We start from the raw sequence: 13,601 nt of genomic DNA on the forward strand, positions 1-13,601 counted from the left end.
CAGACATCTTACTTATATTTGTATTGATTAAATCCCTGGCTGTGAGTACTACTTCTTATTCTTTCTTTTGGGGTGAATTTCTCCGTCTTGTTATTTTGTCCAGAATAGGAAAAGAAAAACAACAAAAACAACAATAACAACAACAACAAAACTAAAAAAAGACTAGATCCTGGGTGTGTTTTGGTCTGCTTGTTAAAAGAAACTAGATCCTCAAATAAGAAAGAAAAACATATATGTAAAATACAATGAAAGGAAAGAAAAAATAAAAAATATAAAGTATATATAAAAATACAAATTAAAAAGTAATAAAAAAATTGAAAAAATAAAATAACTGAAAAAAATAATACTAAAAGACTAAAGAATAAAAATACAAAGAATGCTATATACTGTTTTCCCTAGAGCTGAAGCTTTGCAGCCCTCTATGATCAGTAAACCTGATGTGAAGGAGTTGTTTGTGCGTTTCTTCTGGGGGAGGGGTCTGTTACTCTGATTCTCAGGTAGACTTGCCTAGTGGCAATGCTTCCCCAGGGTACAGGGAGGCAGGGCTTGGTATAAACAGGTCTGGGCTTCACTAGGTGGCGCTGTTTTGCTCCCTGAAGGCTTTCAGCACTGATGAGTGGGAAGAGCCTTGCTCTCTAGCCCTGGAGCTGAAAATTCGTGCCCCCCGCCCCCCGCCCCTCGCCCTTTAGTGAGCCCTCACAGAAAAGTAATCACTCTTAGTCTCCCTGGTTTCTGTCAGAACTCTATGTTCACCCAGCCTGTGATCAAGCTTTTTTTTGTCTTGGGCATGGGACTGAGTTTCAAAACTCCAAATTTTTGGAGCAGTGTGGACTGGTGCTGTTACTTTGGTGGGGGGCAGGTGAAGGGTGGGGATGAGGGGGCAGAAGGAATCTCCTCAAGCTTCTGCCTTTTGCTGGACCCATCCCAGGAAAGCTATCACACAAATGTGCAGTGGTTCACAGTTTACGGCAACGCAGAGCAGAAAGCCGGCACCTAGACTCGCTGTTCTCATCCGGCTTCCCTGCTCCTATACCTGAGATCTCTGAGGCACTCAGGCACCATGCATTCTTCTTGCCACCCCGAAGATCCCAGATGCCACTGTCACACCTGGGATTCCACCCGCTTCACCACCTGAGCACCTTTAAGCAAGGCATGGCCCCCACTGTAGCAGACTTCTAAAAAAGTTCCAGTTCTACCCTCTGCTGCTTATAATGCTTTGCAGTAACCTCCTAAACCAGGCTCTCTTCTCTCTGCCATATCCTCAGTTCTATCACACCAGATTCAAGTTTCTGAAACTCCTACCTTCCAAATGGTGGTCACTTTTCTACTTGTAGACTTGCAGCATTAGTTTACTCAGATCTCTGATTGATTTCTCAGGTGTTCAGAATGATTTGATAACTATCTAGTTGTATTCAAGGGATGAGACAAACTTAGGGTCCCCCTATACCTCCACCATCTTATCTCCTCCTCCAAATTTGGAATATTCTATGTCAGCTTGGTTGCAGCAACGGTGACTCTGTGAGAGCCTCTCATGCCCTGCTGGAGTGTATACACAGTTGGAGTATTTTATGCTCACAATTACACTGGTGTGTGTTTGTCCAGAGAATAGTGTTTCTAATTGATATGAACTTGAAGTCCACACATCTTACACTGATTTTCCTTGGTTTGTGTCCTAAGACATGCTTCCCAAAGTTGAAATAATATTGAAACTTATCAGGTGGGTGGATACTCTAATGTTTTCTATGCTTTTTGCATGTATAAAGGGATACTCTAGTGTCTTCTATATCTTCTTCTATATCACCATATATCCATGGTGATATATCTTATCATCCTTAAAGTCAGGAAAGCTCCGCATGGTACCCAACAATGTCTTTATCATAGGGTGTTATAGGATGTGGATGATCTCCTCCCAGGCTGAGTTACGCATGATTTGTGAGTTTCATAACAGTCTTTTATGATTCTTTATATTTCTGTGGCATCAGTTGTGATGTCTCCTCTTTCATTTATAATTTTATTTGAGTTCTTTGCCTTTTCTTCTTGATTATTCTAAGTAATGGTCAATTTTGTATACCTTTTCAAAAAACCAACTCTTAAGTTTTGTTATCTTTTTTATTTTTCTAGTCTCTTTCTATTCTAATATTTTTAATTTCCTTCCTTCTGCTGACTTTGGGCTTAGTTTGTTATTCTTTTTCTAACCCCTTGAGGTGTAAAGTTGGGTTGCTTATTCATATTATCACTTAGTGATCTTTTGTTTACTTAAAAAAAAACGCTTTAGCATTTTTTGGAAGGCAAACCTGGTGGTGATGGACTCCCTCAGACTTTGTTTGGTAATGCCTTTATTGCTCCTTCATTTCTAAAGGAAAGCTTTGCTGGTTATAATATTGGTTGGCTGTTTTTTTAAAAATATTTTATTTATTTATTTGACAGAGACAGAGATAGCGAGAGCAGGAACACAAGCAGTGGGAGTGTGAGAGGAAGAGCCGGCTCCCTGCTCGGTGGGAGCCTGATGTGGGACTTGATCCCAGGACCCTGGGATCATGACCTGAGCTGAAGGCAGATGCTTAACAACTGAGCCACTCAGGCGCCCCCTTTTTTTCTTTTCTTTCTGCCCTTTGAATATGTCATTCCACTCCCTCTTGGCCTGGAAGGTTTTTGCTGAGAATCTGGTGATAGTCTTATGGGAATTCTCTTGTATGTCATAAGTCTTTTTTCTCTTGCTGCTTAAAAAATTCTCTCCTTGTCTTCGACTTTTGACAATTTGATTACAAATTTTGGGGTAATCTTCTTTAGGTTGATTTTGCTTCAGGCCTTATAAGCCTCAACCAGCTGGGTTTTCATATCCCTCTCAAGGTTTGTGAAATTTTTAGCCTTTATTTCTTTAAATAAACTTTCTACCCCTTTCTCTTTCTCTACTTCTTTTTTTTAAATAATTTTTTATTGTTATGTTAATCGCCATACATTACATCATTAGTTTTTGATGTAGTGTTCCATGATTCATTGTTTGTGCATAACACCCAGTGCTCCATGCAGAATGTGCCCTCTTTAATACCCATCACCAGGCTAACCCATCCCCCCACCCCTCTCTCTCTCTACTTCTTCTGAGACTCTCATAATTCATATATTTGTTCCCTTAATAGTGCTTCATATGTCCCATATGTTTATTCATTGTTTTTCATTGTTTTTCTTTTTATTTCTCTGTCTGATTTCAAATGACCTATGTTCAGGTTCACTCATTCTTTCTTTTGCGTGATTGAGTCTCCTTTTAAATCTCTCTATTGAATTTTGCATTTCTGTCATTGTATTCTTCAGGTCCAAGAGTTCTGTTTGATTCTTTTTATGGTTTCTATTTTTTTTCTTTTCTTCTTAGAAACAGTTTACTTCCCATGAACCTTATGTCCATTTTGTTTGCTTTTGTGGAAGAGCAACTTAAGACCACTCAGTGGTTGCTCTTTTATGGTTTCTATTTCTTTATTAAACTTCTGAATTTGTTCATGCATTGTTTTCTTGTTTTCTTTTTTTTAAGGTTTTATTTATTTATTTGACAGAGAGAGACACAGTGAGAGAGGGAACACAAGCAGGGAGAGTGGGAGAGGGAGAAGCAGGCTTCCTGCAGAGCAGGGAGCCCAGTGCGGGGCTCAATCCCAGGACCCTGGGATCATGACCTGTGCCGAAGGCAGACACTTAATGACTGAGCCACCCAGGCACCCCTTCCTGTTTTCATTTAGTCCTCTGTGGTTTTTTGCATCTCATTGAGCTTCTTCAAGATGATAACTTTGAATTTTTTGTAAGGCATTTTGTAGATCTCCATTTCCTTAGGGTTGGTTACTAAAGATGTATTAGTATTCTTTGGTGGTGTAATATTTGCCTGATTCTTTGTGGTCCATGTAGCCTTGTATTTGTATTTGCGCATTTGAAGGAGCAAACACCTCTTCAAGTCTTTATAGACTGTTTTCAGCAGATAAAGATTTTCTTATTTGGGATGGTATTGTCTTCAGGGTCAAAGTTGAGCACTGAGCAGAGTTGGAGTCAGTTCACATGGCTGCTATTGGATGTATAGTGGGATGCATAGTTGGCAGGCCTGTCACCTGGTGCTTGGATGGACGTGGATTATGTCTGGTCCCTGGATGGACAGGTCTGTCTGCAGGACTTTAGTCAGTGAGCTGGTGCTGATACAAGGGTCAACTTCAAGGTCCATAGATGGTGGGGCTGTTATCAGGTGTACAGATGGTGTGGCTCCCTTAGGTTCCTGAGGGGAGATCCTGGTAGGTCACTGAGTGGGAAGAATTTGTTTTGGACCATGGCTAAGAGGCCTGAACTAACAGGGCTGCTTCATGGTCCACAGCTGGGACCCAAATCTATAGGCCTGTTTCCAGGCCACAGGCTGGCATGGCTTCTGCTAGGTTTCTGGGTAAACAAAACTGCCCTTAGACTCAGCTAAGTGGTTCTGGAGCCTGATCATGTGGCTGCTTCTGGATCTGCAGTCAGGCTGATGTTGGTAGGCCTGCTACTTGGGACACAGATGGATGTGTCTCCCTCTGGGTCCCCAGGCAGGCAGGATCACTCTTGGACCATGTCTGAGAGTGACTGGATCTGGGTTATGGGGCCCCTTTAAGATCCACAGTCAGACTGATTCATGAGCCTATCTCCTAGGGCACAGATGGATGTGTTCCCTGGTGGACTCCTGGTAGACTAGCAGAAGGGTTCCCAGCCCGCTGCTGTGGGAGGCTGGAGCTGAGTTACAGGGCCATAACTTGTTTCAGGATCTACAGTTGGATTGACATTGGGAAGCTCACCTTGGGACATGGATGTGTGCCTGTGAGGACAGGACTTGTGGCTAAGAGGGACTGGAGGTGGGTCATGAGTCATTTCAGGTTTCATAGTTGGAATTGAGGTCAGTAGACCTGTTATCTGGGGTATGAGTATGTATGACTCCTGATGTGCCCCTTGGCAATGGTGCTGGTGGCAGGACCAAAGTCAAATGGAGCTGTAGCTAAGATCCCCAGGGCATGGGGTCATTTCTAGGTCTGTAGTTGGGACCACAGTCAGTGAATCTGCCAACTGGGCACGGGCCTGTTTTCACAAAAATAGCCCTCCATGGTCTAGGGCTCCACTGGGGTTTCACAGTCTACCACCTAGATCCTAAAGCTCCCACCAATGTACTTTTCTCTGTGGCTGGCTGCCAAATTTTTGTTGCTGTGGGATGCAGTAGGGGACCTCCTATTCCTCCATCTTGCTGATTTCACTCTCAGTTATGTGCTTCGTGAGTCAGGGTATGTTTTGTCAGTCTGGTTTCCATTTCAATTCTTAGTCATCTCAACAATCTAGCTATCAGTAGGGAAAATTTTCATCTTCCTGCCCTCTGTCTTCCCTTCCTGCTAGCCTCTTTATCATTCTGGATCCCATACAGATTACTACATTACACCTTCCTAAAGTCTATGACTTCATATTACCCTGGAGGAATGATTTCTATTTATTTTATCTCCCTTACTAGATAATAAGTTCCTTATAGTCATGGAATTAGTATTGCTCTTTCTCTCTATATGAATATAGTGTAATATGTGAAGATAAAAAAAAAATTTTTTTTTAGTAGGCTCCATGCCCAACATGGGGCTCAAATTCATGACCCTGAGATCAAGAGTCACATGCTCGACTGACTGAGGCATCCAGGTGCCCCAAGATAAAAATATTAAAAAAATATTTTTTTAGCAGTATCAATCTTTAGAATAGTTTTAGATGTATAAAAAAGTTGTAAAAATGGTACAGAAAGTTTCTACTTATTCAGTTTCAACAACTATTTCTTGAGCTTTTATCATGAGTAAGCAATGGTTCAAAGATATCAGGCTGATAGGGACAGAATAAATTAAAATATGATGTGGTAAGTACATTGTTTGAGGTTTACATGACTACTTCAGGAATATAGAAGGTCACTGTCTAACCATGTGGATGATAGAGCCTGGAAAGGGCAGGAGAGTCTCAAAAAGCATCACCAACCTGATACTCAAATTTGAGTCTTAAGGTAAATTTTGGACAAGCAAAGTGATGACTGTGAGGGTAGGGAGAAAGGCACTTGCAGACAGAGGCATTTTATATGTAAACTCAGAGGAGGAAGAAGGTATGGAGTGTTTGGGTGAGAAAAGGTGATGTGAGGTCAGGCAAAGCTCTTGTTTATCATTCTAAGGAAGGAATTTGGCTGTGTCATATAGACAGTAGGACACAACTGAAGGCTTTGGACCAAGGAGCAAAGTATTCAGATGTTTTAAAGGGATCACTGTGGCTGGAGAATGTACTGGGGAGGTCAAGAGCGGAGTTAAGAAAACTTGTTAGGGTCTGCTGCAGTAATCCAGGAAACAAATATGGTGGCTTGGGTTAGGGTAAGGTACAGTGGAAATAAAAAACCCCAAATGGACAATGTGCAGAGACATTTAAAGAATATAATGGGAAGGGCTTGGGTTTTGACTAAATATGGGGAGAGTGAGGAAAAGGGCAAACTTAGGAACAGCGTTCAAGTTTCCTGCCTGGGTAATTGAATGGATAATGGTTCATTCATTGATATGGGGGCAGGGGGAGAAACAGTTTTCAACAGGGAGAAGTTAGTTCTGTTTTGGATTTCATCCAAACCATGGTTATCATAATTGTTACCAGTTAGGGCACTGACCATGGGCCCAGCAGCTGTGCCTCAACAACATTATCTTCTTTAATCCTATAATAATCCTTTCTAAATAATAAAATAAAAATACCTGAAAGCACAGAAAGGAAAGTGGTTTTCTTTGGGACACAAACATTATTTTGGGGCAAGTCTTACACTCAACATAGCCTGTTTAATGCCCAGACTCTTCCCTGTGCCCAATAGGAGGGAGCAGATGGGCCTGGCAGACAATCAGGAGAGGGATATGAGATATGACTTCAGAAGTTGTGGGGCAAAAGATGAAGGTGGAAATTCTCTTGAGTGAGATTAAAATCAAGGCCTCGAAGACAATGTTGAGGAATTCTAACAGTTTAAGGGCAAATAGCAGCAGTGGAGTCTGCAGTGGGAGCTAAGAAAGATTGGTGAGAGGCAAGAGAAAAACCATATGAGTGTGGGCTCAGTAATCAAAAATCAAGATAAGGTAGTTAGAAGGGAATGATCAATATTGCTAAATACTGCCATGAGGTTGGGGAAAATGTTTATTGAACTTGGTAAAAAGAGGACATTGGTGACCTTTTTTTTTTATGTGTGTGTGTGTGTGATGAAGGCAAAGAGCAGATGGTAGTAAGTGGGAAGTGAAAAAATAAAGAGCAAATTGGCCTGTGAAAAGGTAGGGTGAGGTAAGGCAAGAATAGTTTATCTTTTTCATGTCTGGCTCTAGTGTTAGAAATGTTTTCTGGACCAAGTGGTCATTATCATTATTGTTTGTATTCAACTGTACAAAACAATACAAATATAAAATCAATTTTGACATGTAATTAAATTTACAAAGTAAAACTTGCCACAAGAGAACTGAGGCAGACCTGGCCACTCTTCCAGCAAGGCTCTGGCCAGCACCTGGCAAGGAGTGAGGGCTTTGCAGCACAATAAAACTAGGTCTGCATGCATGATGCCGAGCCCCAGCTTCATGAAGGGTCTCCTGCACACCTTGACAGACACGTTCATGGGCACCATCCCCAGCCATGACCCAGGAAGGGGCTGGATGTGGAGCGCTTGTACTAGAACTGGTGAGGGCAGGGGACAGGTGTGGTGGCACCTGAGCCCCAGCCCATGGCTCCGAGGAGTCCTGACACCCTTGAAGTGGGAGTGGTCCTTGCCCTGCAGGTGCCCAGCAAACCCCAACTCCACCCTTTTCAGGATGCTTTCTTCTTTGTCACTAACCCACAAAATCTGTGCAAGTTTCCCTGCTTACCTTTCTTGTGTCTTTCTCATGTCCAGAGAGTAACTTTGATTTGGAGTAACACATTTTGTCACCAAATGTTTAGAAAGCCCCCTGCTGTGGGTATTAGCATTGTGAAATGAATGTTTCTTCTATTTCTTTCAATAGACTTAGGGATTTTTTTAAGTATAAGAAATTCCAATTGCTCAGACTGGGAAATGATTTAAGAAAAAAGACCACTGAGTGAAGGCAGCAGTTCAAACTCCAAGCAGCTGGAGAAGGGAGAGTGGTGGGGCTGGGCACACTTTCACTCCCCAACAGCTGGTAGTCTGGTTACCAAGACAATGCCCAAGTAGGAGAGACAGCTGGGACTTTTGTTCAGGTGAAAAAGGTCACTGAGGAGTCAGATGAGCTGGAGCATTCCTTGGCTTTCATGTGCTTGCTAACAAGTTTGATTTTGGCCTTGGACCCTCCTGTCTGCATCCTGCATCTGCAAATGTGATTCTGTACCTTTCGGTGTTAGCAATAAAACACAATGGACAAAATAAAAAAGAAATAAGGAGCCCCATTTCCTCAACTTCCATATTTACTTCAACATACCTGGAGTTGAGGCATCATGCCAGTTCTTCCCACATCCCCACTTCATCCTGCTTTATAAATGAAAAACAGGGGCTCCTGGGAAGCACAGTTGAGTTAAGCATCCAACACTTGATTTTGGCTCAGGTCATTATCTCAGGATCACGAGATCGGCCCCAGATGGGGCTCCGCGCTCAGGGAAGAGTCTGTTTATCCCTCTCCCCGCCCCTTCTTTCTCTTTCAAATAAATAAAAATCTTTAATAAATAAAATGAAAAGCATACCCAAAAGCACCTATCCCAAATCTTGCTCTGATGCAATAAGTTAAGATGTAAAATCTATGCTACAGAATGTCAATTGAAACTTGGTTTGGAGAGTTTCTTTAATTTAAGGCCAAATGCTTAGGGCCCCATTGATACGTTCCAAATTCAAGTATATATGCAAGGTGGCAACATTGATGGCAATTTTCATTTAACTACCTCCTCTCTTTCATCCTCTACCCACTGGAATTATGCACTGAGAGAAGTCTCCATGAAAGTAAAGCATGAGAAGAAATGCTGAAAAAAGATGATACCTTATTTCATCTAAGTGACAAAGTCATGTCAGGGCTCCATGCTTGTATGTTTGTATATCTTGGAATTATAATTCAGAAGTAAAAACTGTGGCAGAGGCCATGAATTAACTTGCTCATTTGAGTGAAAAAATAAAGTCAGATCTTTTCTGATGGAAAGTAAGGCTAATTAAGCTGATTCATTTGATTAGTTTCTTTTTTTAAATTTAAATTCAATTAGCCAACATATAGTACATCATTAGTTTCAGATGTAGTGTTCAATGATTTGATTAGTTCCTATGATGGATATTCTCCATGGATTAAATAAGCAAAGCTGAAGTTTTGAGTTTTGATGAAATGTATTTAAATCACATGATAAGATAAAAGCAATTATCAAAAAATTATATTGGCAAACATATATAGAAGTTAACAGTATTTTACCTTCCCAACTCTTTATGAAAATAGGTTAAATGAGATGACTCTAAGTAATTCAAAGCCTTTTTGGTAAACTTAGAAATTAAGAAAGCAATGACCCTAAGGCCTGGGTAAAAAATGGGTTCATAAGTCAGATGTTTATAATTCTTTCATACCAGCAAAATTGAGGGGAGGCAAGTAAAACTTGATTGGAAATTTATATCCAATGAGTTGGATAAAATGTTTTTTTCAATTGATTAACATATCTTTAGATAAATATGCCTTACTGCTAGAATAAGATTTTATAATGAGTTCCATTCCTGTTTTTTAGGTAAAGTTCATTAAAAAAACTTGCAGATGGATATGAGTCTTGTGACAGCTCTGTCCTTCAATTCCTTTAATTCTGACTTATTTGCCAAAAAATCATCAGTGATCTAAAATTTTTAAAAACCCCTATCAGTTGACAAGTTACTCTCTGGAGGTGAGAAAGACACAAGAAAGGTAAGCAGGGAAACTTGCACAGATTTTGTGGGTTAGTGACAAAGAAGAAAGCATCCTGAAAAGGGTGGAGTTGGGGTTTGCTGGGCACCTGCAGGGCAAGGACCACTCCCACTTCAAGGGTGTCAGGACTCCTCGGAGCCATGGGCTGGGGCTCAGGTGCCACCACACCTGTCCCCTGCCCTCACCAGTTCTAGTACAAGCGCTCCACATCCAGCCCCTTCCTGGGTCATGGCTGGGGATGGTGCCCATGAACGTGTCTGTCAAGGTGTGCAGGAGACCCTTCATGAAGCTGGGGCTCGGCATCATGCATGCAGACCTAGTTTTATTGTGCTGCAAAGCCCTCACTCCTTGCCAGGTGCTGGCCAGAGCCTTGCTGGAAGAGTGGTCAGGTCTGCCTCAGTTCTCTTGGCACGGCAGCCCCCCAGGGGTCCCACCCACCACCCTCCAGAGGCCCACCTTAGCCCTACTGTGCTTCCGGAGAAGGCCAGCCTTTGGGTTTGGCTCCACCCCTCCCTCACAAACTGCCTGCAACCAGCCCTGCCTCCCCACCGCGGAAGGATGGGCCACCAAGAAAGGTGGCAGGAAGCGGGGGGGGGGGGGGGGGGGGAGGGCGGGTAGCAAGGAGGTGTCCAGCATGGGAGGAAGTGGGACCAAGCAACCTGAGATGGAGGTGGAGACGCGGGCCCTGAGGAGGTGGGAGACCCAGGGAGAGAGGCTGTGGTTGCCAAGAAAAGCAAAGAGGCAGCAGGGTGAAGAAGCAGCATGGCCAGTAGGCTGTGAGCAGAGGGCGACCCTGAGACACGGAAGTCCTGAGACACAAGACTGGGAGAGAATGGGGGACCGAGGCACAAAGAGATAGGACCTTGAGACAAATGAAGGCCCAAAGGGGACCCTACCCGAAGCCCAAAGAGACGGTGGTGGCAGATGAGTACAAAGGGGGGAGACTGAGGACACAGGGATTGGAGATGGGGTTGGGGGAGTAGGGCATTGTGCAGTGAGGGGCTAGAGCTCCAAAGCGGGAGAGGACAGGAGGAAGAGTCAGGGGCAGCCAGCAGGTGAATCTCAAGTGGAGTCAGCTCTGACTGTGCTCAGCCGGCTTCCCCACTGCTTTGGTGTGAGGGCCCGGTGCTCTGCTTGGCGGGCGGTGGAGATGCGGGCACCCGGACCTGGGCTGGTGGGCCAGGAGACTCACTTCTTGCTTTTGAAGGTGCCCAGGATCTTGGACATGAACTTGCCCACCTTGCTGTCCCTGGCGTCCTCCCCTGTCCTAGGCCTCTGGCCTACCTCTCGTTGCGGAAGACCTCCAAGGGGTTGTAAGTGCTCTTCTTGCGCATGCTGTGCATGCGGCACAGCAGTAGGTCGAGCGCCTCCGCGCCGGCTGGCAGTGTGGGCTCCGCTGGCCTTATGTCATAACCCAGTGCCACATTTGTCCTTGTCGGTCATGTCAGGGGCCAGGCTGCCGGCAGCTGGTGGTGGGCCTAGCTCAGGGCCACTGTGAGCCAGGCCCGCGGCTGGGGCGGGGACCCCATAGTGTTCTGGCCGTGGGCACTACTGTGCTCCAGAATGGCTTTTGTGGCATCCTGCAGGTAGCTGCTGTGCAAAGGCATTGGCCGTGACAGAGGGCCTGCGCGCCGGGCCCCCCTTGCCTTCTGTGATAGCCTGGGTGCTGTCACCCGGGCCCAGCGCCGCCACCGCCCGGGGGGCTCTGGCTGCCTGTCCTCCCGTGGCGCAGGGAAGGGGCCCACAGGCTCCTCTCTCCCTTGGGGCTCCACAGTGCCTCCACTCCGGGGCACAAGCGTGGGAGACTTCCCGGAGAAGGTAAGGGTGAGGCTGCCCCTGCCTTTGGGGCAGCCCAAGGTTCCCTTTCCGCTCGGGGTAGGCAGAGGTGGGGCTCCCTTTTGGCTCAGAGAGGGGCGTTGATGCCGCTGTCTTGCCTTTGCTTGGGAGGAGGAGCAACTCTGAGGATGGAAGCCAGAGGGTAGGGTGTCCATGCCTCTCTGGTCCAGCAGGTGGAAGGCGGGAAGCGTGGGGGCTCTGCTGCCCCTCAGCCTATTGGTGCAGCAGCTGTTCGAAGGAGTCTTGCTGGCTTCTCTCACCACCCAGCGCCACCATCTCCTCCTGCCACACCGTGAGGCTCCTTATTTCTGTCTTCAATTAACTTGGCAAACAAACAAACAGAAAAATTTGACCCTCAAGGATATGCATGTTCCAGTTAGAAACTGTTGATCTAAGACCTTTGTTGGTTGGAGCATCCTCTTGGAGTATTCGTTGTAATAGGCAGGAAGGAGCAAAGAAGGGTTCAGACCGAGGTGTGTAGATGTGACCTTCGGATTTTGAGATGCAGGAGGCTTTGTTGCCAATTGGAAGGGAGGATGGAGATGATGAAGTGCAGGGTCTGAGGGTCTGAGGTCCTGCTGCTGCTCCAGGTCTGAACTTGGAATTTACAGTGACATTTGGAAGATAGTGCAGAGTAGGAAGCCAGAGGAGTAGTCAGACAGCTCTGGGCTTCCCTGACCTGACAGGGGTGCTAATCGACTTTACTGTGTAATTCTTCTCCAAGAGTGCCCAGCAGTCCAATTGTAGTCTTGATTATTGCATTCATGTAGTCCTCACCAGATTTCAAGCCCTGAGTATGGATAGAATCACCCATGAGGAGTCTGCAAGGTGAATAAAGGACAGTGCTGAGGAGAGAATGTGGGGAACATTCCAGTATAAAGGAGGGATGGAAGAAGAAGACTTTAGGAGACAAAGAAGGATGATAGTAACTCTATTATGTATTTAGGAAAAAAAATGCCTATAAAAAGCTAGTGATTAAATTTGGAGATTACTTGAAGATTATTATAAAATTTCCTTATGTGTTACAGATATTAAGAGCCTCACAGGGATTCTCAAATTTGGGGGATTAGTAGAATCTTAGGATCAAGGAATCTCCCTGGCTGCACCCATTTCTTCTGCCTCTATGTCAGTATTTCAATACACCATCCCTGTGAAACCTCATGCCTGCGTTGTATCATGACATAGGTATGACTGGAGGCAACTTGCGAATACCTGGGAAGGCAGAATGTAAAAGATAACAGGTCTGGTTGTAATGTATTGTATTGTATACTTGAAATTTGCTAAGAGAATCAATCTTAAGTATTGTCACCATAAAAAAGACAAATACGTGAGGTGATGGATAAGTTAATTAGTTTGATTAGGGGAATCATTTCACAATGTACATGTATATCAAAACATCACATTATACACCTGAGATATATATAATGTTCATTTGTCAATCATACCTCAGTAAAGCCAGAAAAAAGGAAAGGCAACAGCTCTGGGAGTCCAGAGTCCTGAGTTCTAGATCCATTTCCCCCATGACCTTCTGTGTGACCTTGACAGTTGCTTTCAGTATCCTAGTATCTAAAACAAAGATTGAGTTCTAAAGTTGTCTTTAACATTCTCCAAATCAAATTCTCTGATCTTCCCGAACAACTCTGGTTAATCTACCTACTACTTAAATTTCTCCCCCAGTTTTATTGAGATACAATTTATATAAAAATTTATAATGCACAATATGCAGAATATATTTATTTGACAAATGTATATATTTCAGAATGATTAGTGCAATAAGTTTAGTTAATATCTATCACCTGACATTAGGTACACATTTTTTTCTTGTGCTGAGAACTTTTAACATCTACTCTCTAAGCAAATATCAAGCACACAGAAGTTTTT

The sequence above is a fragment of the Eumetopias jubatus genome, unplaced genomic scaffold (assembly GCF_037043125.1).
Source record: "Eumetopias jubatus isolate StellerSeaLion01/CBP00866 unplaced genomic scaffold, mEumJub1_p1.0 scaffold_2, whole genome shotgun sequence".
Lineage (NCBI taxonomy): Eukaryota > Metazoa > Chordata > Mammalia > Carnivora > Otariidae > Eumetopias > Eumetopias jubatus.